Raw genomic sequence first — 23,188 nt, forward strand, 5'->3', positions numbered from 1 at the left:
GGGAGGTCCAGAGTTCGAATCCTACGAAAGTACAGTTGATTGTATCACCTGAATAAAGTAATTCTCCCGTCTTCTTAGCGTGGCTTCGTGTTGTAGTGGTCTGCACGCTGGGCGCGCATCCCAGAGGTCCTTGGTTGGATTCCCGGCGAGGGCATTGCTTATTTTTCATGAATCTTGCTTCCAAATAACCTAATGCCTCTACAGTGGCGCCCGATCTAAAAGGGTGATGGATGATGATCCTCCAGACCCAGGATTTGGCGATTGGGTCCCCTAAAACCCCAGTCGCCTTTTAAAAATATAAGGTAATTCTTTCGCCTTCTTAGAGTGCCTACGTGGTGTGGTGGTCTGCACGCTGGGCGCGTATTCCAGAGGTCCGTAGTTCGATTCCCGGCAAAGGCGTTGCTCATTTTTCATCACTCCTGCTTCCAAACTATCTTAATGTCTCTACAACCTTTCCCGCTCTGAAATAAAATGCTTAATGGTATCTATAGTGGGGTTCGGGCTAAAAAAGTAGTGGACAATAATTCGTCATCACCAGGATTTGGCGATTGGGAGTCTCCTCCCTATTCTCTTTTTAAGTGGGGAAGAATGCAAGGTATTTTCTTCTTCCTTACCGCATGCCTTAGCTGCTTAATTGGCTAGCAATAGAAAGGCCCGGAGCTCAAGGGCATTGCTGATTTTTCATGTTTCCTTCTTCAAACAGACCCAATGCCTCTACAACTCTGCATAATTTAATGTTCAAATATGAACACTAAGTATGTTGAAATTTTCAAAATTTTCGACGTTTGCTACTGTTTATTGTTTTCTTTTATTGGTTATGAAGTTCTCATATAGAACACCATAAAATGTACCTCATCATTTCTGAAAGTATGTTCAGATATTTAAGATTTCATCAATCATGCCTGAATAAATGGAGTTCATCTACCCTCCTGTTTTCGGGAAGATAGTTTCACTTTCGCGGAATAGCTCCAATAACATTTGATAGTTAGAAGATAGGAGATGATCTTGATTGTAAAAAATAATAATAATAAAAAAAAGAATTTTCATTCGTCTTCCACATATAATCAACAACATATTGAACTTGTCAACATATCCTTTCAAAGTTTGGAACTTTGGGAAAAAAAACCCGCCCATCTATCGAAATGATAAGATGTGAATGCTGATGATCTAAATTAAGCTACCCATTCCGGTTTTAACGAGTTGAATGCAAACCAGGAAATGAGATTTCCTCAAACTGAACAATGGGAGTGTATTAATTACAGTTCTGTTTACTGATAACCCATTAAGAGTTAGATAACTGGAAATTTTAAGAAATCAAAATAATCTTAATACCATCTAACGTAAAATAGAAAGAAAAAAAATGAGCTACGTCTTATCTACAGGCAACATACCGTTTTGCTTGTGCTTTCAACTTTCAATCATGACTTCATAAATTTACGATCAATAATCAATCATACTTCATTCATATAAAAGTGATGGCTTACGATTAAAATCTGTTTTTCTGAATCAAACTTTCAAAGACAGTTTTATACGGCAAATAATTTTTTAATTTTGATCCGCAAAATCAAATTACAATTTTAATATAAATTTTTTTTAGCAGAAATTTTTAGTGAAAAATGAGCAACGCCACTGACTTCTGGAATACGCGCCCAGCGTGCTGACCACTATACTAAGAAGGCGAAAGAAATACCTCATAATCTTAGCAATATCAACATAAAAAATAAATTCTCAGGATATGTTAAATAAATGAAAGTCGCATTTAATATATCAGAGTTTATTATTAATTCTTGAGTATTTTATAATTAAAAAACAGATAATCCAATAAGAAAAGCTTCCATATAGAGTAAGATGCCAATTTAAAAAAAATTTAAATTGTAACTAACGTAGACAAATTAAAGGATTTCTCGATTTTGTCCATGTACGTCTATGTATGTATGTCTATATACGAAAAAACTAAGAAAGTAAAGTTTACTACTTTAAGATACTGTTCACATGCAGTATCATAGTGTACGCAATATTATAATAAACATAAGAAATACAGGTGGCTAAGAAACAAAGGTGTTCGTCATCATTTTTGTGATTATGATTGCAGATCAGAGCTAACTGCTAACCCATTATAAACAAAATGCGTTCAAGAAAACCGAAAACCGTTACCGTACTTCAGTAGATATTCATAAAACAATGACAGATTACTCATGTACTTAGTTATTTGGATTACGGAAAAACAAACGAAGTCCCTCTGCCTAAGCGGGGAAAGCCTTCGTTTACTACTTATGAAGAAAACCTGGCTCACATTTACGCCACACATGGAGAAAACTACGAAAACTTCTCTACAGCCAATCCCTTTGTTGGAATTGGAGTCCGGATCAAAATAACAGCGTTCAGCGATCTTACCGCTCAGCCGCTAATACTATTACGAACCTGAACAATTAAATTAAGAATTCAAGTCCAATCAAAGAACTTATATACACGCTCCACAAGAAGAAAAAAAAAGGGGGGAGGAGTGCAGATATATATCTCCCATTCTTCTGGGCCGATCGACGAAATTTAACCCTTTCCGGCACGCTACCTTTTAAAGTCGGAGTTTTGATATATATATATATATATATATATATATAAGTAGGCAGTCTAATTACGCCTAGAGGAGAACACAAGTAAAATTTTGTGAAGATAGCACTGATCGTTTTAATTCTGTGGGTGTACCCAAAGTGGCGCACTGATTGAATAGAGCTTTCGAAAAGAGTGCTGAAACGAGCATTGTTGTCGATGAACTGAACGATGAGATGCGGAGAAACAAAGAATACAGACCCTAAGTTGTCCTAGATTATCGGTGAGCCCGGTCTGGGCACACCTAGGGTTCGCCGTTTGATTTTAAGCAAGATTTCAAGGTAAAAATTTAAAACTAATATAGAATAAGGAGATTAGCATACAGCCAAAAAAATAACATAGAAATTTCTTTTCAAACAATTCCTTTTATACCCTAAAAAAAATCTGGAAGATTTCTTTGAAAAATGAGGGTCTTAAAAAACTAAACAATGACTAAAATATATATGGACTGGTTTGTGGGTAGCTGCCATCTACTATAAATAAAGAAGGTTCAGACTAACCTATAAATCCTTTTTCATTCAATTTTTCTGTGCGTACAGAAGGAAATTTTTAGGTGTGTCCAGACCGAATACACTGTGCCGGACACACTTATGTTTTCCATGCCTTGAAAGCGCAACTATATATATATTAGATTTATATATAGCTTTGTTCATACATAGGTATTTTGACCCAAAATCAGTCTTTTCTGAAACGACATGCCGATTCTTTTCCATATTTTGATTCTAAAGCTCAAATTATGCTAAAGTGCAAAGTTTTGTAGACATTTTAGTTTAATCAATATTAATTTAATTGGATATATATTTATTAATATCTCATTTTTTATTAAACTTATATGATTCCTTCTTATTTTTTAGTAATTTTCATACATTTTTTTTAAAATGTTTGAATTATAATGTGCGAAATTTTTACTATGACCTTAAAGTAGATGTATTTTTAGGCATACCTGCAAAAAATTAAAATTTTTTATTAAAAATTTCCCAAGATGTACGTGAATTTATATATTGGTGCGTTTTGAAATTTGGCGTATTTGTTACAAGCGATAATAACGCCAAATGTGATTTACGCATTTTATTAAAATTATTTGAAAGAACGAGCGATGCGTCTTTTTCCGCTCATGCACAATGAAAGGGAAAGGAAAATAGGTTGCCATAAATTAAGAATTTTGCCAATTCTTGAGGCAAACAGAAAATCTGCGCCATGATAAATTTTTAAATTTCTCGGTAAATTTCGCACTAAGTTTTATAAAATTTAATATATAGGTATAACTTCAGTCGTAGAACCGAAGTAGTTATATCATTTCAGAAAAAGTTTGATTTTGTGTCAGAATACCTAGTTAGAACAATGTTACAATCAAGTTTAATATATATTCTAAGTCGCGCTTTCGAGACATCAAAAATGCAAGTTAATTAACCCATTAAGAGTTAGATAACTGGAAATTTTAAGAAATCAAAATAATCTTAATACCATCTAACGTAAAATAGAAAGAAAAAAAATGAGCTACGTCTTATCTACAGGCAACATACCGTTTTGCTTGTGCTTTCAACTTTCAATCATGACTTCATAAATTTACGATCAATAATCAATCATACTTCATTCATATAAAAGTGATGGCTTACGATTAAAATCTGTTTTTCTGAATCAAACTTTCAAAGACAGTTTTATACGGCAAATAATTTTTTAATTTTGATCCGCAAAATCAAATTACAATTTTAATATAAATTTTTTTTAGCAGAAATTTTTAGTGAAAAATGAGCAACGCCACTGACTTCTGGAATACGCGCCCAGCGTGCTGACCACTACACTAAGAAGGCGAAAGAAATACCTCATAATCTTAGCAATATCAACATAAAAAATAAATTCTCAGGATATGTTAAATAAATCAATCGGCAAAGTAGAACGGAGGATATAGAACTGTTCCTTTTTTGTGTGTTTGTGCAGAGTATAATTATTATTAATAAATTTCCTACATACTAGTTGCCACACTGAAAATATTTTTTAATGAACCAAACGCACATTTTGATAACGGAATTTAAAATTAATTGCATAGTTGGCTTTTGACGCATTCATATGCTGCAGCTGGAAAGTGACTTAGTAACTAAATGTTTAGTTCTTGATTCACTTAAACTGAATTCCACAATGATTCACTAAAGTAGTTATGGCTGTCGAAATATACAATGAACTGCCTATTGAATCACAGACTATCGAACTTTTTTTTTACAAACTATAGCCTACAGTTCTATACTAAACAAATAGCCTACAGTTCAATAGCCTACGATGGGAATGAAGAGTTGCATAGATGTTATATTAGTTATCCCAACGGAAATACAAATAAGTTTTCTTTAAAAAAACCTTCTGCGAAGATACTTTCGCAAGCAGAAAGGTCCTCGAATAATTTTCATTTATTAATAAATAGATAACCAAAGGGAATAGTTTCAAGTATAAGGTGTCAGGTACAGTTTTAGGCAGTCCCAAAAGTCTGATGGTAATTGCTCCTGATGATCTCGGGTACCAGATACAAAGCAAAACTGGTACTTTTAATACAAATTACTCTCGAAGGGTAGATTATCATAAGAACTCTCTCATTCAATCAGATCTCAAAACACTGCAAAAGTATGTATATTGCAAAGAGGTTTACTAAGAGCAAATTTTTAGGTAAAAAGTATTAACACGATCTATTCGTGGCATAGCATATCATGGATGGCGCCAAATGACTTACACAGGAAAAAGTTCATCAGACTTTCTAGACCATTTGATGATTTTTTTCAGTAGCTTGCATGAAAAAAAACTGAGATAAGAAACCGGGGTTCCGGTAATCATCTGAAAAACATACATAAGATTTTCTCTTTACGATGATAACTTGTTTCAGTGCATAGTTCTTGAAATTCCTTCTATATGCACTGAAATCATTTGCTATGCAAGATCTGTTTTTTGTGTGTGTCGCACTGTTACATTTTATTTCATCCCGATACCAGATGCCTAACACTAGGGTTCACGGTTTAGCACTACGGATTGAAATTAGTTTTCGGTATCGCATTTTATAGTTTTAGTTAAAAGCGTGTTTAATACTATATATCAGGGGTCCCCAACCTTTTTGTCCCTAAGAGCACATTCTAGAATATTTGCTGGACGGCGGGCACCATTTACTCTTTCAAGGTGACTTTATAGTTGGATAGAGTTAATAATACACGCACATAAAAAAAGAGAGAGAGAGAGAGATCGGTAGCATGTCGAGTTGTACTCGTATCTGTGTTAGACGAAATTTCTATTTCATTTAAAATGAGAAAACTTTCACATAGAATTTTATTGAAAACTAAAACATTTTTACTGTAATGGCACAGTGGCGGGCACACGTTAAATGATCGGCGGATGCCGTGGTGCCTGCGAGCCCAGTGTTGGGAACCCCTGATCTGTATAGTATGTTTAATAAAATTTTATATTTTCGCCTGTACATATATAAAAATAAATTATGATTATTACTTGAGTTATATATGCTATTAAAATTTTTTAAGATTAAATTCAAGAATGGTGGTATCACGTTCATCAAACTGAAAATAACTCTCTCGGAAAAATTTCAAAGGTTACCATCAAAAGCAAAAGAGAGCTGCTGTATAGTAAGAGCCTCGGATCACGAAAGCCTCTTACCTTGAGCAAATCGGTTAAAAAACAAACTATCTGAACAGAAAACGTTTCGAAAACGTGACGAACATCTCAAGTTAAAAATCAAAATTAAAAGTCGGTAATAAATGATTTTCAAAGGTCTTTGATCAAAGGTGTTGGTTTTCGAAGTGTCAAAGGTGTTTCAAAGGTTTTTAAAGGTTTTGATTTTCAAGGGATTCTTAAAGATGTCTGTTTCATAGGTTATGTACCTATGAAACATGTACTGACAGAAAACATCGTTTTAATATTTTTCATTTATGAACAAAGACTGGCAGCATGTGACTTAAGGGGTTCATGAATTCAGCCTGAATGAAAATTATGCCCAGATTGAAGACTGTAATAATTAAAATGTTATTGTCATCAATATATCTCTAGGCAAAGTCATAGGATACGAAGTTAAAGATGAGGAGGATTTGTCAGAGGACCATAAAAATGGTCCTATTAAGAAAATGCTGAAACAATTTCAGAAGATGCAACAAAAGGTGAAACTAGAAGAAATATCTTCAGAGAAGAAAAAAAGAAGAAAGTAAAGATGATCGATCCTAGTTCTTTGATACAGTAAATTTGTCCTAAACAAGTGAAGGCGAAAAATTTGTAACAATAACATCCTAATAAAGCAATAGTAATCTACAGCATAAGCAATTTTAGTGACAATACGATGTTTCACTTTTAGAAACAATTTAAAACGTAATAACGTTTAAATAACGTAATAACGTTAGCAATAAACTGAAAAAATTGCACTGGGCAAATAAATTGTAAGTGGAATGAAGACCAGTAGTCTGAAGCAGAGGGCCGCTAAAAGACAAAGAATAAAAAATACCTCAGAAGTATAGTTATTTGACGTTTTTATGAAATGGGAACCCTCATCCAAACAGTAACATCTTTTCCTTTTTTCTTCCTCATCACTTTCCATCGATATCGTCCACTCGTCTTTCGTACAGGTATGGTAAAACTAAATTAGGTTTTTCGTTTATTTTATTTGTTTCGTATTGTGCTTATCTTCTTGGTCTTAGATTCAATGATTTCCATTATGATGAATTATGGATTTTTATGATGAATTTATGATTAAATTACTGTTGTAAAGTTTAAATAAGCAATCCTTTGTAATCCACGAATGAAGGAATTAATGTTTCATGAATTCCTGTGGAAAAAAAAATAACTTCGCTTTACAAACATTTCGGATAATAAACGGCTATTAGGTGGGAGTTACATTTGAAGAGTCAGGTTTCATTGTAATACATGATTTGATCTTCAAAATGCGATAACTAATAAACCTGAACGGCGTTCCTAAAGAAGAAATTCAAAACGGGAATGTATCAGTAACAATAAAAATGAAACTAAAGAATCACGTACTGCAAATACCCTGAGCTTTCGCGAATTCTTGGGCGAATCATCAGTTTCCCACATTATCCGTCAATAACATCCTCCTCTGTGGAAAGAAAAAAAAAGTACTTCTGGAACTGGTGTTTGCAGAAATGAAAAAATTGTGCATTTTGGAAGAAATTCAAGACTTTTGACGTAGTGGATTTCTAAGGCTTGTAATGAAGTTAAGAGCTTAAAATTAATTCATGTCTGAAAAAAACTGCTCCCGTTATTGCAACGAAAAAAAACTGTCGATTTTGAGGTGACAGCACTGATTTTGTAGAATCATTTCTGATATTCAAGGTTTTCAAAATGTAAGTATAAAAACACAGGAGGAGAGGTTGAAGATAAACGAGAACAATGAAGGTCACTGTATCTTTTTTCACCCACAAACGTTTTGTATGCTTTGATTAAATAGGCGTCAGTAAAAGAGCGCGGAGAAAAAGTAAAGATGAGGATGAAAGAGCAAGGTTGAGCTCTGCGGAATGCAGAAGCAAGGACTGCATGGGTCAACAAACTCAATTCGAACTAGGCGACGCCATGGCCTCGCAGAGTACTCGCCATGTAATAGGAAAGAACGTAGTTTTTCTTTGTAAAAGTACATACGAAAGTTTACAGAAATAAAAATACATAAACATATATAAGTTTTTTTTTTTTTTTTTTATTTTAAACTTTGTTTTAAATAACATTCAGTGCATCATTCTCTTAAAGACTGTAAAGAGTTCATTTTTACAATATATTTGACAATTTTCATATTATACGCCCTTTTTATGCTAATTTCACATATCCACATTTCAATTAACACGTGAAATCAGAAGTTATGTGTATGAAATTCACATAATACAATTAGGAAACTAGAAGTGTTTATAACATTTTGCATTGTTTTTGTTAGTCTAGAACATCTAGAAGTGTTTATAATATTTTGTATTTTTTGTATTTAAAGCATTAGATTTTCTTTTTGTTGCATTTATAACAATACAACAAAACATTATCTCTTATATACAAAATGTTAACAAAAATTTCGTTTTCGAAAAAATTCTGGTAATAATATTTCCCATGAAATTATATCTGCATATCAACTGAATAACCCTTAGTGTCTGGCGAGACGAATCTGAAAAAAACATGTGGCAAAGCTCACAAATTAATTGTGAACTAGCAGTGACTGCTGTCGTTTCTTTTTTCAGCCAGGATAATGAACTTAGCAGAAAGTAGAATATTAAAAAGAAATTTACATTGTTGTTAGACCAGTCTTACCATTCTGCATCGATGCACGCGTTGTAATAGACTACATGTTAGTTGGTTCTCCTTCGCAGAAGTTTTTTTCCATCGTAGGCTAGCAAATATAATAAAGCATATCAACTGTAAAGAGTGAGGTGGAAAAGTAATTTAAGTATTCTGCTTTACATTCACCAATCGATTTCCTCAAAACTGCGTCCTTTCTTGTGCATCGTTAAAAAAGAATTACTTGTCGATAAAAGTCAGTTTTGTGAGATGCCTATTATATATGACTGTCAGATTTTAATATGTTCAACAGGTAAGACAGACTTCACAGTATTTCTGAATCAAAAGCATTATTTAAGGTTGTTAACAGAAGGCATTTTTAACTTACGAAGTGCAACGTTGCCGGTTCAATGAATTGATGCCCGAAAGCACATGACATAATAAGCACTGAACGTGGAAAGAATCTCTGAAAGAGAAATCGGAGGCAAGGTTAAGGAAAAAGGACCAAAGCCAAGAGTAATCAGACAGATGACCCAGTGCATGACGTGAGTTGAAAAATGACCATCGGTTATGCGATGATCAAGTAGAATATAATACAAAATACTAGAAAAATTCAAGATGCTACATATAAAATACAACCCATGAGAATACATACAAATACAAAATCCATACAATGTCGTATTTCTAATTATTCTTTTTTGAATAATCTTTCAGATTCGTGCTTTCAGGGAGGTGGTTATGATATGTACTTCCGAAATGAAAAATTTACTGCATGTTAAACGTGTTCAACTAAACATATAAAAACTTTTTTCAGCAAATTTTTTAAATTATAAAATTTTTCAATAATCAAAATGAAACTAAATATATATTTTTTTGTCTAATCATATGATAAGAAAACGTAAACTTGAACTGAATTTTACGTTTCCACACAGAAAATAATTCTTCATTATAAAGTATACATTACATCGGAATGGTAAACTTATTATAAGACAGAAGTTAAGCTCTAGAAATCTTACATGGAATCTACATTGAATAGAATGTTCCCTCCAGTTTTACTTAGAGCTGGTGAAGGAACAGAATTCCGAGCTACATTATTTGAATAATTTTGAATATTTTATACGACATGACTCGCATTCGATTGTGTGCACAGGAACTCGAAACACCTGTGCAACGTGCGGAAAAAATAACTTAATGGCCAAGCACGCGCCTCGGTAGGTTGACTTGATATGTTAAGTTATCAGACGAATGCTTGCGATCACACATTCGTGGAGCAATGCATCATCATCCAGTATTTAGAACTGCGCTTATACTCGAACTCCATCGGGATTTAACAGGAATGGAAGAAGAAATCAAAATATAAAAAAAAATAAGCATAACTAGGTTGTATCGTTCCCCCCCCCGGTAAACTGTAATACAATAAAGGATTTTATTTATTTACCTACTAACGGAAGTACCCGATGCCAGTTAAGTTAGATTGATAGTAATGCATCTAACAACAGAGAGAACGATACCGCTGTAATCCCTCTCTAATAACGATACAAAAATACGATTCATAGACATACATTTTTCACTGTGATGCGATATGGAACCCACATAAAAAAATTTCAACAGAAAAAATAGGCTAATTCTCTCTCATTATATCAGCAATAATGGAACGCAGTTTTTAATGATTTTCATCTTCTAATTAAATGGTCCTAAAAGCTCAAGTTCGATCCAATATTTCACCTACATTTAATTTTAGTCGATTAAATGTCGCAAAAAAGTTATCAAACAAACACACAAACGGACATTCTTCTTTATATGTATAGATTTTGTAAAACTTGCAAATTTTTAATCAACAAACTCTACGATTTGAAAGCGAGCAGTAGCAACACTTTTCGAAAGAAAGCATTTCTATCTCCAACTGTTGCCAGACTCCAGCCTGAGTCTGTTGCCACTCAGAAAAATGAGTGAGAAAATTAGCACTTTCAGAGTTTTTAATTAGTGTTTCAGCTGATTAAAAACGTGCGAAGATGGAAATAGTCGAAATGGCTTCCCACGACTTTTTGGAACCGGGATTAATGTATTTAATGTTTGGCACCACTGCGAAAAAAGCGGGTAAAAATTATCTTTTTTCCGAGTTTTTAATTAATATCTCTTATTTTATTTTATTTATTTATTTATTTATTTATTTTATTTATTTATTTATTTATTTATTTGTATTTTATTATTATTATTTATATTTTTTATTTTATTTTATTTTTATTTTATTTTATTTTATTTATTTATTTTTTTTTTATTTATTTATTTATTTTTTTTTGGGGGGGGGGAGTGGATTTCGACCTTTTCCAGGACTCAGAAAAGAATTGTAGAAAGTTTGGTGACGATAACTATAGTAGTGACTTAGTTATTAGAGGACAAACAAACAGACTTGCTTATTTATATATAAATATAGATAGATCTTGCCTATTATATTTATTTCAACAAAACCTATGAAGTTAAAATAAATTTTTTATATAACATAAAATATAAAACACAGTATTTGCCTGATCACACTTTAACAGTTTCCAGTAATTCCTTTCCTTGTTTTCTTGCAATCAAATCAAGGTTATGATTAGTTATATGATGATTTGGGGCGCTTAAAACCTGGAGCTCTAGGCTAGGACTTGTATGCCTAAACGATAATCAGGTCCTGCCTGGGGGTATGTTTAATTTAGGAAAAAAGAAATAAAAATATAGTTTTTTTCCCTACCTTAATACATAGTAACCAAACTGCTGTTATCTAAAAAAATTACATCTCTACAAGAAAAGCACTTCCTATAAGCAACAGACAAATCTTAGCATTTCTCAAATCTTGAAATCTAATCGTGAAATTTTGAGCATCAAAGCTAACCAGACCACATGTAGCCCACGGGCTGCGAATTTAATACAGACCAGGGGTTTTCAACCAAGGCGGAATTCCTCCTTAAGGGGAGAATTTGATCTAAATAATAGGTTAATCATTATTTAATTAATAGGTTAATCATCGGTTCATTATTTAATTTTAGTCTACGAGTATAAAAAATGACTACTTTTATTCAAGTTTTCGCATTTATCAACATTTTCTATATTTCTTGTTGTTTAATTAATAAAACACCCTAAAATAATTTTAAATCTAAATAAATGTATGAAATCGCATTTGTAGCGATTTCTTTTCATCGTGAAAGATATAATATGCATTTTTCAAGTTTTAGAAAGGATGGGAAGAATGAACTTCCAAGAGTGGTGAAAGTTAAGTATAGGCAAAAGAAGATTGCGGACCCTTAATATAGATGCTCTAAGACAAGAGCCCGATATAAATTCCTAAAATACTACTCAGCCTCTAAAATTCTATGGAATGTGTGCCAACGATGTATTTGGCACTTTCATGTTGTCCGTACTGATAAGAAAGTGTGGCCATCAGGGTGTTGAAAAAACCCTACTTCTATTGCCATAACTAAATGAACTATTCATTCAGGAAATAAGACTTATCTGCAGATATCGAAACTACTTTTCATTATTTGAGGTTTACTATTCATTATTTGAGGTTTATATTGAAATATGTTATCTGATGTTCTACTAATAATAAACATTGCTTTTGATCAAAAAGGTGGAAAATAATTGTGACTGTTTCTATCACCAACTTTCGCGAAAAAATATTCATAAACCCACAACTGTGAAATATATCTACATACCAAATTACATTGCTCTGTCATGTATCAAACGGTACAGTGAAGGTGACATATAAAAAAGTTACGACAAAATAAACAGGATTTTTAAGATATAATGCGCGGCGTAATATATACTTAAATTATATAACAAATTATTCCAGATTCATAAGTAGCGATAAATAGATAATGGAGGCAGATATTGTGCCAGATAAAAGTGTTTATTTTAACATATTTTGAATAAACCTCATAATTAACTATATTCCCAATGAGAGACCAGACAACGGGAACTCAAAGGATATTTTATTCGAATGAACGTACACGATGCGTGGTAACAAACATTTTACAGAAATGTAAAACTCTTTTTGAATGGAAAATCAATGATTAGCATTGCATTTATCAAATCACGGTACTAAAATTTCTCCACCTAAATTTTGATAAATTCTTTTGAACGCACTGGATAAGATGTTTACAATAATGCCTATGACTTGCTTGAAAATTATTAAAAATTATCCAAGAATGTAGAATATGGTCCACTCCATACTAGGAGCAGCAAAAAATTTTTGATACATGATTTCAGCAGAATGAGGTATATACCCCTACATATCTGAAAACCTACATAACAATGTTTCACTAATAGCGAGAGCTAACTAAGCTTTCCTAACGTGGGTTCACCATTGCGCGAATGAACGCAGTTAAATAATTCGAAGTATGTTCTAATTCCGGAAAATGAGGAAAATGCATCAAGATTTCGGGTGTTTTTTTTTTCTTCCCTTTTTTGATAACTAGTTTATTTTCTTTTAAATAAAAGTTCTCCGCGAAAGCATTATTTTCATTGACAGACAACCATCGCGTGCTTTGCCTTATCAACTACCAAATTAACCATTTATTTCAACTGATTTTTGGCTTGAAATGTTTGAAGCGGGGAAGCTTTCATAAAGCAGTAAGAACAATGTTTTTAACTAATCAGAAAAAATGTAGCAGATGAAAAATATTCTTATAATTCAAACATTTATCTTCAACCCTCAAATATATACTCAGCAGATTCAATATTTTGATGGAATGGAAGCAAAAATGGCAGCAAATTTTAAACTTATTATTCAACGTTCCAGTATTTCAGTGCTATATAATCTTTTCTGCACAAATCAGAGTACAATGAATTTACCAATTGCATTTAAGTTTACGTTTTCCATTCAATTTTCTCGAGTCTCTGAGTTATGGCGTTTTCGGCATATAAAGCACGAAAGGAAGGTTTCAAAGTTGATTGTGTAGTCCTCCTTTACGCACTCTTGCACTTTTATTGTTTTCAAAAAATCTGTTGCATTCTTCTGTTAAGCTTAATTACGTGAGAACAACTTAATTATCATAACATGTTGCGTTGAATAATAATTTTCATCTTGCTTATTTATATATATATCGAGAGATATATTAATGTCTTAGCTGTGCAGCCTAGTTAGGGTTGCATTCAAAGACACGTAAAGTCATCGAGAGCATTCGAGGTTCGAATCCCGCGAACGGGCTGGCTGCATGGGTGTTTTCGCGGTTTTCCCATGTGTAACGTGTATACGAGCCAGTTTCCCTTAGAAAGTCCTCCACGAAGGCATCCCTCCCCTTAGGCAGATAGCCCTCGTGTGCTTTGCCATAATTAAATACACCAACCCTAGCTTGAGGAGGGTACAAGCAGCTGTCCAAAGTATACAATTAATTTTAATTAAACTGTCTAAACTGGATATCCCAACATAACGTATCTTTATTGTCGAAATTCAAATTTAATCCTCATTTATCAGGTTTAATAATTCCTGGTGACTAAAAGCTCAGTCAGTGAAATTCTGCAACGGCGAAAACATAGCTGAAGCAGAAAACAATTTTCACTGTACAATACTTTGGGAGGTTACCGAAAAAGCTATCTGTTCTTTAAAACAGAGAACCAAGAATGATGATACACTGTTGATTTAGGTGCAATAATTTTGTTCACAAGCTAATTTTAGTAATTTCACAATATACCATCAATTAAAATATGACCTCGGACGACTAATAACCCATCGAAAATCATCAGGTAGAAGTTTTTAATCCGTACCAATTTAGGGATTAAGTTTCTATAGTTAGTCTCAAGAAAAAAACCTTGAGAAAAATGATTTACGTTATAAAACAAAATATGCTAGAAAATTTAATACATAAATGTTTAAGTTATAAAATATAATATGCTACCAAATTTAATATGTTATAAAACAAAATATTACAAAAATATGTTTTAATTTTTTAATGTTAACAAACTTAATATTAGCAATTTTAATATATTAATTATAGCATCATAAACGTTTTAATATTTTGCGTTGCTACACTTGAGACCGTCTCTGGAACCCCATAAAAAATTTTCATTTGCCTGAATAACGCGCATCAGCTGAACTGTATTACATTAACTACACTGCAAGTAAAATAATTCAAAACAGCAACACACCACGAAGATAAATGTTCATACCGAGGCGAAGATTATGCAGTAGAAAACCGGAAAGGCTAGACCATTTGTACTACATCCTGGAAAACCCTCCAGTTATATTATGAATGACTCATTTGCATTTCTTTGAGAGTTGTCTGCCAGCCGCTAACGATGTCAAAAGTCATTTCAAGGATGGATTCCAAAACGCTTTATATCACACTGTCATCATTTGATGTCTCTCATTCACACTGATTTAGTCTCAAGTCGGGTTCTCACACCGATTTAGTCTCATTCACACCGATTTAGATATAATACAGCAAAATTTTATGACTCATCAAATCATATAAAAACAAATATCGAAATTTATTCAAATTTCTAATTTATCTTATAATAATGAAGACTTTTGGAACGAAATCCGGATTTAATATTTAGGGTTATAAACATTGAAGTCTTCCGAATACTCCAACCGAAAAAGAAAGGCTGCTGCGTAATTAATAAAACTCACTTTCAAAACTAATTATAATATTTATCCTGCAAATAATGTTTACTTTAGTATACATACAACTGAAAAAAGAGGAAAAAATCTGAAAGTAAATGAAAAATACGCCCTAAGGGGCATTTTTTTTTTTAAATTTATTTACACATACATATACTTTTCCAAAGCCGTTTCGTGAGCATTTAGGCTAATGCCCTTTTGAACTAAAATATTTAAAAACAGCATATCTTTAGAATCACTGACAGACAGTCTGGTGCGCTGGAGATAAAAGTGTTTTATTACCTACAGTGTTGCCCCTGCTCGCTTTGAAATGGTTGAGTTATTCAAAAATTCGCTAAAAGTTTTATAAAAATGAAACAGATAGTAAAACGTATTCGAAATAAAAAATTCAGGCTCCCAGGCGCCCATGTTCGGGTGGAGGACGTCGTTATTCAAAATTCGATGGCTCTAGGTACCGTTGTTTTTTCACATGCATACTTAATTTCTTTAAATATAATGCATACTTAATTTCTTACATACAAACATGCATACTTAATTTCTTACATACAAACATGCATACTTAATTTCTTTAAATATAATGCAAGGCGATAATATTTGGTGGCAACAATTTAAGTCATATCTTTATATCTTCGCGGTGTTTATAATGATTCGACGCAAAATGCCATTACGAAACTAATAGCCTTTCTGGGCTATAGCCCACTTGAGCTAATATTCTTGTGTTAGTATATACCAATGCCATATATAAATTATGTCAAACTTTTTAAAAACAAAACTTTCTAATATTTAGAGTAAAAATATATTGCTTTTGAACGTAAAATAGTAATAGTATCCAGATTTTTTTTGAAAAACATGTAAGATGATGAAAAATTACTTCACCATCCTAAGCAAAAGGTAGCAGACAACCTCTTGTTAAGATGATGAAGTAACAAGAGGTACCAAGTGAATTACTAATCAATACAATTCCTTAATACAACCATGATTTCCTAACAGAAGTTAGAGCTAAACCTATGAATGTTAATCTATATTTTTACATTTTGAAACGTAGAGTACAAGCAAATCTTCGTTCCAAATACCAAGAACTGATGACCATGCACACTTCAAATGATGAAAGTATAAGTACACAAGCTAGATCCGGTGCTTAAAAATCGGATACTGAGAAATTTTTCGCTAGAAAAAGAGATTCGTGACAACAAACGTTAATCAGAAAAATAAAAAATATGTACAAAGCATTGCTTAGTTATATGATTAGAACAGTATTTAAATATTCTGATTCACATAGCTCAGTGCCATAGTGAAGAATTAGTAATCACTTTTACGAAACATAAAATTAATATTTTTTATCCTTTTTCTTTTATATCATGACACTTTACTGAAAATATTATAATATAAATTTCTTGTTTAACATATCTTCTTCTTGTAATATAATAAAAAATATATAATTCAAATATAAATTGCTTGAAAATACACTCATTTTGAAAAATACATTCGAGAGGTTCAGGTTCGAGTCCCGGCGAAGGCACTGCTCATTTTTCATGTACTTCTGCTTAAAAAAGGAAACTAATGACTGTACAGTGGCTCTCGAACTAAAAGGTGGTTGACAATAATGCGTCAGCACCAGAATTTGGCGATTAGATCCCTAAATCGACTGTCGCCCTTTAAAAAGAGGGTATATACGGCATTTATTCCCTCCTTTCTGCACGCTTTCGTGATGTAATTGTAGCACACTCGGCGCGTATTCGGGAGGTCCAGGTTTGAGCCTCGGTGAGGGCACTGCTAATTTTTTATATATTTCTGCTTCAAAAGCACCTAATGACTCTACAACACTATTAATTACTGGCACATAGTTAATCTGAGAAAACATTTTCCTAGCCTCTTTTTGTAAACAAGAAATCATCTCATGATGCGTAGGATTTATTTTTTATAAATTACGCTAGCAATCAGAATTCATTGATATGAAGATTACTCATTAATCAATTGAGAATGCGCGTCAATAAATCATCAATTCTACGTAGATGCCAATAAGAAAAGAGTCAGAGATATGTTTCAATTAAAATACAATAATAAACAATTAGAAAGAAGTATTACTAATTCAAATGATATTTAAAAACTATAGCCGTCTGCAATTAGAGCCGGCGCTTTCCTTTTCGCCGCTTGGTGTACGGATACTAAATTCTGTCATCACTCTGCCACCTAAAGACTGCATCTGTCCTGACGGTTACATACACAAAATAAAATGCTTTCAGCCTCCACAAAAATAAATTATTTATATAAATAAGTAATAAGAATTTTATTTCTTTATCTACGACAAATTATCCCCTCACAGCTGAAATACCTGTTAGCATTTGCATACTGAAATATTCATAGCATTATCGACCTCAGTTTCATATTACGATGATGAATATATTAAAAATAAAATTTTTCTAGCTTTAATATGCGATTAAAATAATTGCCAGTCAGTTGCATGAAGAATAAGAAAACTGGGAAATAATGGGTACATATATCCGTATCTCTACATATTTTGAAAATTACCTACAGTTATAATTAAATAAATTCAACACTTGATGCATGCAATTTAACCTCACGGCGGATAAAAAGTGTTTCTGTGTTAGAACTCGTTTTGAATTTCTTTTAAAACCACCGAACAGCTTGAGTCAGTCACAGATAATGTGTTGAACAGTAGAATTAGAACACGCTTGACCCAGTTTTTAGAAACTAAACATAACTGGGAAGTTATCTAGAAATAACACTGATTTTTTCATTAAGAAAGAAACTAAGAAAATCTTATGATAGGGTTTTTATTAATATAAAAATTTCTGTTTGTTAGTTCAGTTACCTCTTTTGCAAAACTACGACTTAAAAAATATAATTAATAACTTATTCTTGTTATTTTTCAATCCATTACAAACTCTGTCGAAGAAATATTTATTTTTGAAATAAGAAATTCTTCCATGGAACCAATTAATATTAAAATTTCTCCTAATAACGTTAATATCAGAAAATAATTTGTCTATTTTAAATAATGAACTGCACCGAAAGCGAAACATTTGTATTACAAATCCTTTACGAATCAATGCTCACTAAATTAGGTTATTCTATTTATTTTTTACGAAAAAGAAAGTAAGAAAAGAGGCAAGTACACATAACCGGAAAAAAGAAACAAAAGTACCGGCAAAAGAAAAAGTACTCTTTTTACTTACAGTGCTCTAAAAACTTGGCAATGTTAGTTATTCCCAATCACACAAATTAAAACGTTCATAAATAATTATTTGCACATACAAGTTTAATTTTAAAATACGGAAAACTCAAAAGTTACGTTCTTCTAAACAAAACGTTTACTCTTGAAGCACAACAAGCTAGAAGCTCAATTCGTCCGCCACTACCTTTGAACACACATTCGCTGTATTTTAAAAGTAACAGCGACCTCTGTTGGTAGCTGAAGGAAATGTACTTGTTTACGAAGGTTGGGGCTCTTAGTCTTTTTCCGCTTTATCAGAGAAAAGAGATCCGGGGATAATAAGTATTTATGGTTTCGCTTAGTACAAACTAATTGAGGATGCGCACGTTATTTTGATTATAGCATTTTCAAACATTTTTCGTGTACTCTTTTTAAAACGATAAATTAGTTTAAGCCTTTAACTATTTATAGTTAACTCTCGGTTACCGGGGGATGGATTAAAGCGGTCCGATCTAAAATATAATTTTGTTTATTGAAAACGATAGAAAAATTGTTACTGCAAATCACCAAAATAAAGCAAAATTTTGCCGGAAATACAGAAAGCAGAAAAAAAAAAAAAATGGATGGGGATAACAGTAGTAATAGCAGATGACGTTACAGTATTTAGGTACTGTTTTTATCCTCAAGTAATTTAATTGTATATAATTTGGAATATATAAGTATTGTTAAATTATCCGTTATAAATAAATTACAAAATCCTGAAACTAAATTAAGTGCACAGCCATTAAATCTTCGTTCTCTCACTAGACTCCTACAGAATTGCAAAAAACGTACTACAAACAAAAACATTGTGTTTTCTGTTTGGAGTGCGTTTATTTTGTTTTAAGCGTTGACTTAATTTACTTAACCAAATGAGTTTAATCTCGAAACTAAGCTGCTTAAAGATGCATGTAAATTTGTAAGGTATTTTATTCCTCCCGCATGCCTTCGAGGTGTAATTGAAAACAACGTCCGGCTAGTATCGGGAGGTCCAGAGTTCGGCGATGGCAACGCGGATTCTGCATATTTCCCGGCTTCAAATAAATTCTAAATAACTGTAGACTGGCCTCCGAACTAAAAGGTGATAACGGTAATTCATCACCATTAGAATTTGGTGATTAAGTTCCTTCCTCCTCAATTGCTCTTTAAGTAGGAAGAATGTGTTTTCCCCTTCCTCCTTACTACGTGATTTGGTGGTGTAAGTGGAAAACACGTCTGGTTAGCGATCGGAAGGTAGGTCTTCGGAGGAGGTAACCATTTTTAGAGACCATTAGGTTTTCAGAGACCTAACGGTCTCTAAAAAGGGTTAATAGTATTTATCTGTTAATTAAAATATATGGGTTAACCTTTTCCTGTATTTTATTAATTGCTGTTGGACTAATCGTGATTTTGGGGGGAAACTACGTACGTCATCTTTGGTATTACCTCGGTTAATCGGGAGTCTCCTGTGTCTATGTTTTATATCAAGGATAGCCATCTTCTGATAACCTCAGAGCAGTGGTCTCAAACAGAGCAATGGTCTCAAACTACCTTCGAGCAGTGGTCCCAGGGCCGCTCCTAGGCCATTGGCTTCCCGCGTACTTTTCTAAGATTGTAGCCCTAAATGCTCAGTGATTAATAAAATTTTTATTCCATACTAAATACTTACACAAAACAAATTGTATAAAAGTACTTTTATATGACAAGTACTTACAATGAATTTAATGAATTTAAAATATTTAGGCATGGTACCGCAAGAGTCCGGCCGCCCTAATTTTGGCCACCCGCGTACTTTTATGCGCTGCACCCCCGTTTGGAACGGCACTGAGTGGCTCGACATGTGTGCGACTGATATTGAATGAAAAAGAGACAGAATGCATGACGTGGGGCTTTGTCTTCGGCACTGTATGCTTGTATGGCAGGCTACGTGACTGGGGTAAGGAAAGAGAACTTCTCAAGTTGTTACAATCAGCAAATTTAGTTTGCTTTATTAATTTTTTGAATTAAGTGTTATTTGATGTGTGCGTTGATCTGCTGTAGACATTTGTAGGTGGATTCGAGTCATATTTAATGAGTTAATATTTGAATTTAATTTTGTTGTTCAAGATACATTACTGAGTTGATCCATACAAATACAAATACTATGCGCTACTATTAATTTCATTCGTATTTAAAAGTACTTAAAGATAAATAAAAGCTCTCCGTAACTACGCGGGATTTTTCTTGGTATAAAAATATAAGAAAATAAAAAAATAAAATTAACTAAACAATATAAAATTTAGAATAGTCATTAAATATTACATCAGAACCGAATTACAAATAGTTCATATAGAGTGAATTAAATTCAGTCTGTACTGTCTGTTCAGAGACAAACTAGTGTACAATTTGTAAATCTTGTTTATTTGTGCTTGCTTATATTTGAATGTTTGCTTTTGAACGCATTAAAAATGTAGCCATTCAAAATTTCTTACAGAGGCTGTTCACATATTTTTAGACGATGTATATTGTATTCATAAAACTAAATTATATAAAATTCTTGTGTTTTAAATGTTCTATTTGACATCCCTTATTCTGAACTATCTTTTCGACACCGCAATTTCCAGGATAATAATACCTTTTGAAGTGGCAGAAGAGGTATTCTATCCCATTCCTCCAAAACAGCTTTCCAGAGTCCTGTTAGGGTTTTGGGACAACGCTTGGATAATGCAGTTTTTAAAAGTCCGAAAGCACAAAAATCCATAGGTGACACATCGGGAGATTTAGTAGGTATATCAGCAAAGGGTATGGCCTTGATATCAGTTTTTTGTTCCATTTCTTTTAGGAAATTTACAGTGGATTTTGATGTGTGACTGCTAGCTTTGTCCTGATGGAGTGTCACAGATGAATGGCACTGTGGGTTATTTCATTCATAAAAATTGGCGATAAAATATGTTCCTCATAGTATTTGGAGTTAATCTTGACATTTTTTTGCACTCTCTTTATTTTTAACTTGTCATTATAAGAAAAACCAGCAACAATCATGAATCCCTTACAAAAACTTTCTTTCGATTCTTTGAACCATGTACTTAAATTTTTTTCTCCCCTTTTATGATAATAAATGGCTCTTTTTTTGTTACAATCATTTAAATACACCCATGCTTCATCTATTGTGACATTTGTTTTCCATTTTTCTTTGGATAAGTGTTTCTCATATAGAATTCTGCAGCGTGTCCTGCGTTGAGCGATATGCTTTGGAAGAAGACGATGCACATTGCGTTTTTTTCGCTTTCTTAAGATTTAAATAAACGTTTATCATTTTGTTTACAGTGAACACCGAGCATTTTAATGATTTTGCAACTGTCCTTTGACTAGGGGGATTTTCTTTTAACATAAACAACCGTACCTTTGCAATAGTCGAAGATGTCCGTTTTTTCCTTGGATGCTTGTTTGTAATTTTTGTCCCAATTGAGGCTCCAATTTGACGTTTTTTTCCTTTCTTGTTGATGATATTACCTATCCACACTTTAGATATCACAAAACCATGATTCTCACATCGTTTTCGGATAACGGAGTATGCATATTTCTCTTCGGAAAGAGTGTAAATGTAGCCTTCGAACCACTGCTTTGTTAAATTCGTCATTTTTAATAAAAACAAAACTTTCAAGCCACAGACGATAATTTTGACTTTTAAAAACATATTACAATTGTAATTATTTTTTTTGCAGCAAGCGATTTTTTATTACCGCTTACCAAAATCGTCTAAAAAATGTGCGAACAGCCTCTGTACAAGTACCAATCTTTAGATTTCAGATAGAAAATAAATACAAATTTTGAGCATTGCCTTTGCGTTATTGCAGTTAGTATTGTACATGTATTTTTGGTAAATATTTAGTAAACGAAATATAAAATTTAGGTAAAACTTTCTTTTATTTGAATTTTTTTTTGTTAAAAAAAAATCTGATGTGGACACCACATTACTTCCTTATACGGCCTATTAAATCATGCACATTTTTTGCAGTTCATCTAAACATATTTCCTCGAATTTCCTTAGAGATATATTTCTCATTTACTCAACACAGCTCACTTCACAGGAAAACAAAAATACTTAAAAACTCAAAGAATCTTCTTTTAAAACTGTCAAATACAGAAAAACCTAGGACACCAAATACAGTTAAGAATTTTTTTTCCCCCCAAACTAAGTTTCTGCACGAAAACAAGCAATTAGGATAGGTCAGGGGGCAGGATGACAAAATTTTTGGTTTTCAAAACTGAAAGTTAACTTTTGATCCCACAGGGAGAAAATACACTGAAGTTGGTGCACCATCTGACTTAATTCACTATTCTACTAAGAGTTTCGAATGTAAACAATCATTTTTAAATCATAGTAATTCGATTATTTTTTAAAGCGGAAAACGCGCAATTTACCGACTAATTCTGGATACAGAAAAGCAAGGATTTTTGAAGAATAGAGATTTCAATTGATTCAATGTTCCTCCCCCTTGACGAAGTGGCATTGAACTTGAATGAATTCCTCTTCCTGTTATGTTCATTTTTCTTTAAATTTCATTAAT

At 32.7% G+C, this 23,188-nt stretch overlaps 1 protein-coding gene across 2 annotated transcripts in view; it reads right to left on the reverse strand.

Annotated features, from left to right (window-relative positions):
• The window catches only part of LOC118182150 (sodium- and chloride-dependent GABA transporter 1-like), a 98,078-nt gene extending 79,245 nt beyond the window's left edge, over positions 1 to 18,833 (reverse strand). For both annotated transcript variants that reach the window (XM_035351463.2, XM_035351462.2), the window contains exon 1: positions 18,643 to 18,833. The gene's annotated coding sequence lies outside the window, so the exon portion shown is untranslated. The remainder of the gene's footprint in view (positions 1 to 18,642) is intronic.
• Between the last annotated feature and the right edge of the window lie 4,355 nt (positions 18,834 to 23,188).

Source organism: Stegodyphus dumicola, chromosome 3 (assembly GCF_044657685.1).
Source record: "Stegodyphus dumicola isolate Sdum_Otavi_A_Nest chromosome 3, ASM4465768v1".
Classification (NCBI taxonomy): domain Eukaryota; kingdom Metazoa; phylum Arthropoda; class Arachnida; order Araneae; family Eresidae; genus Stegodyphus; species Stegodyphus dumicola.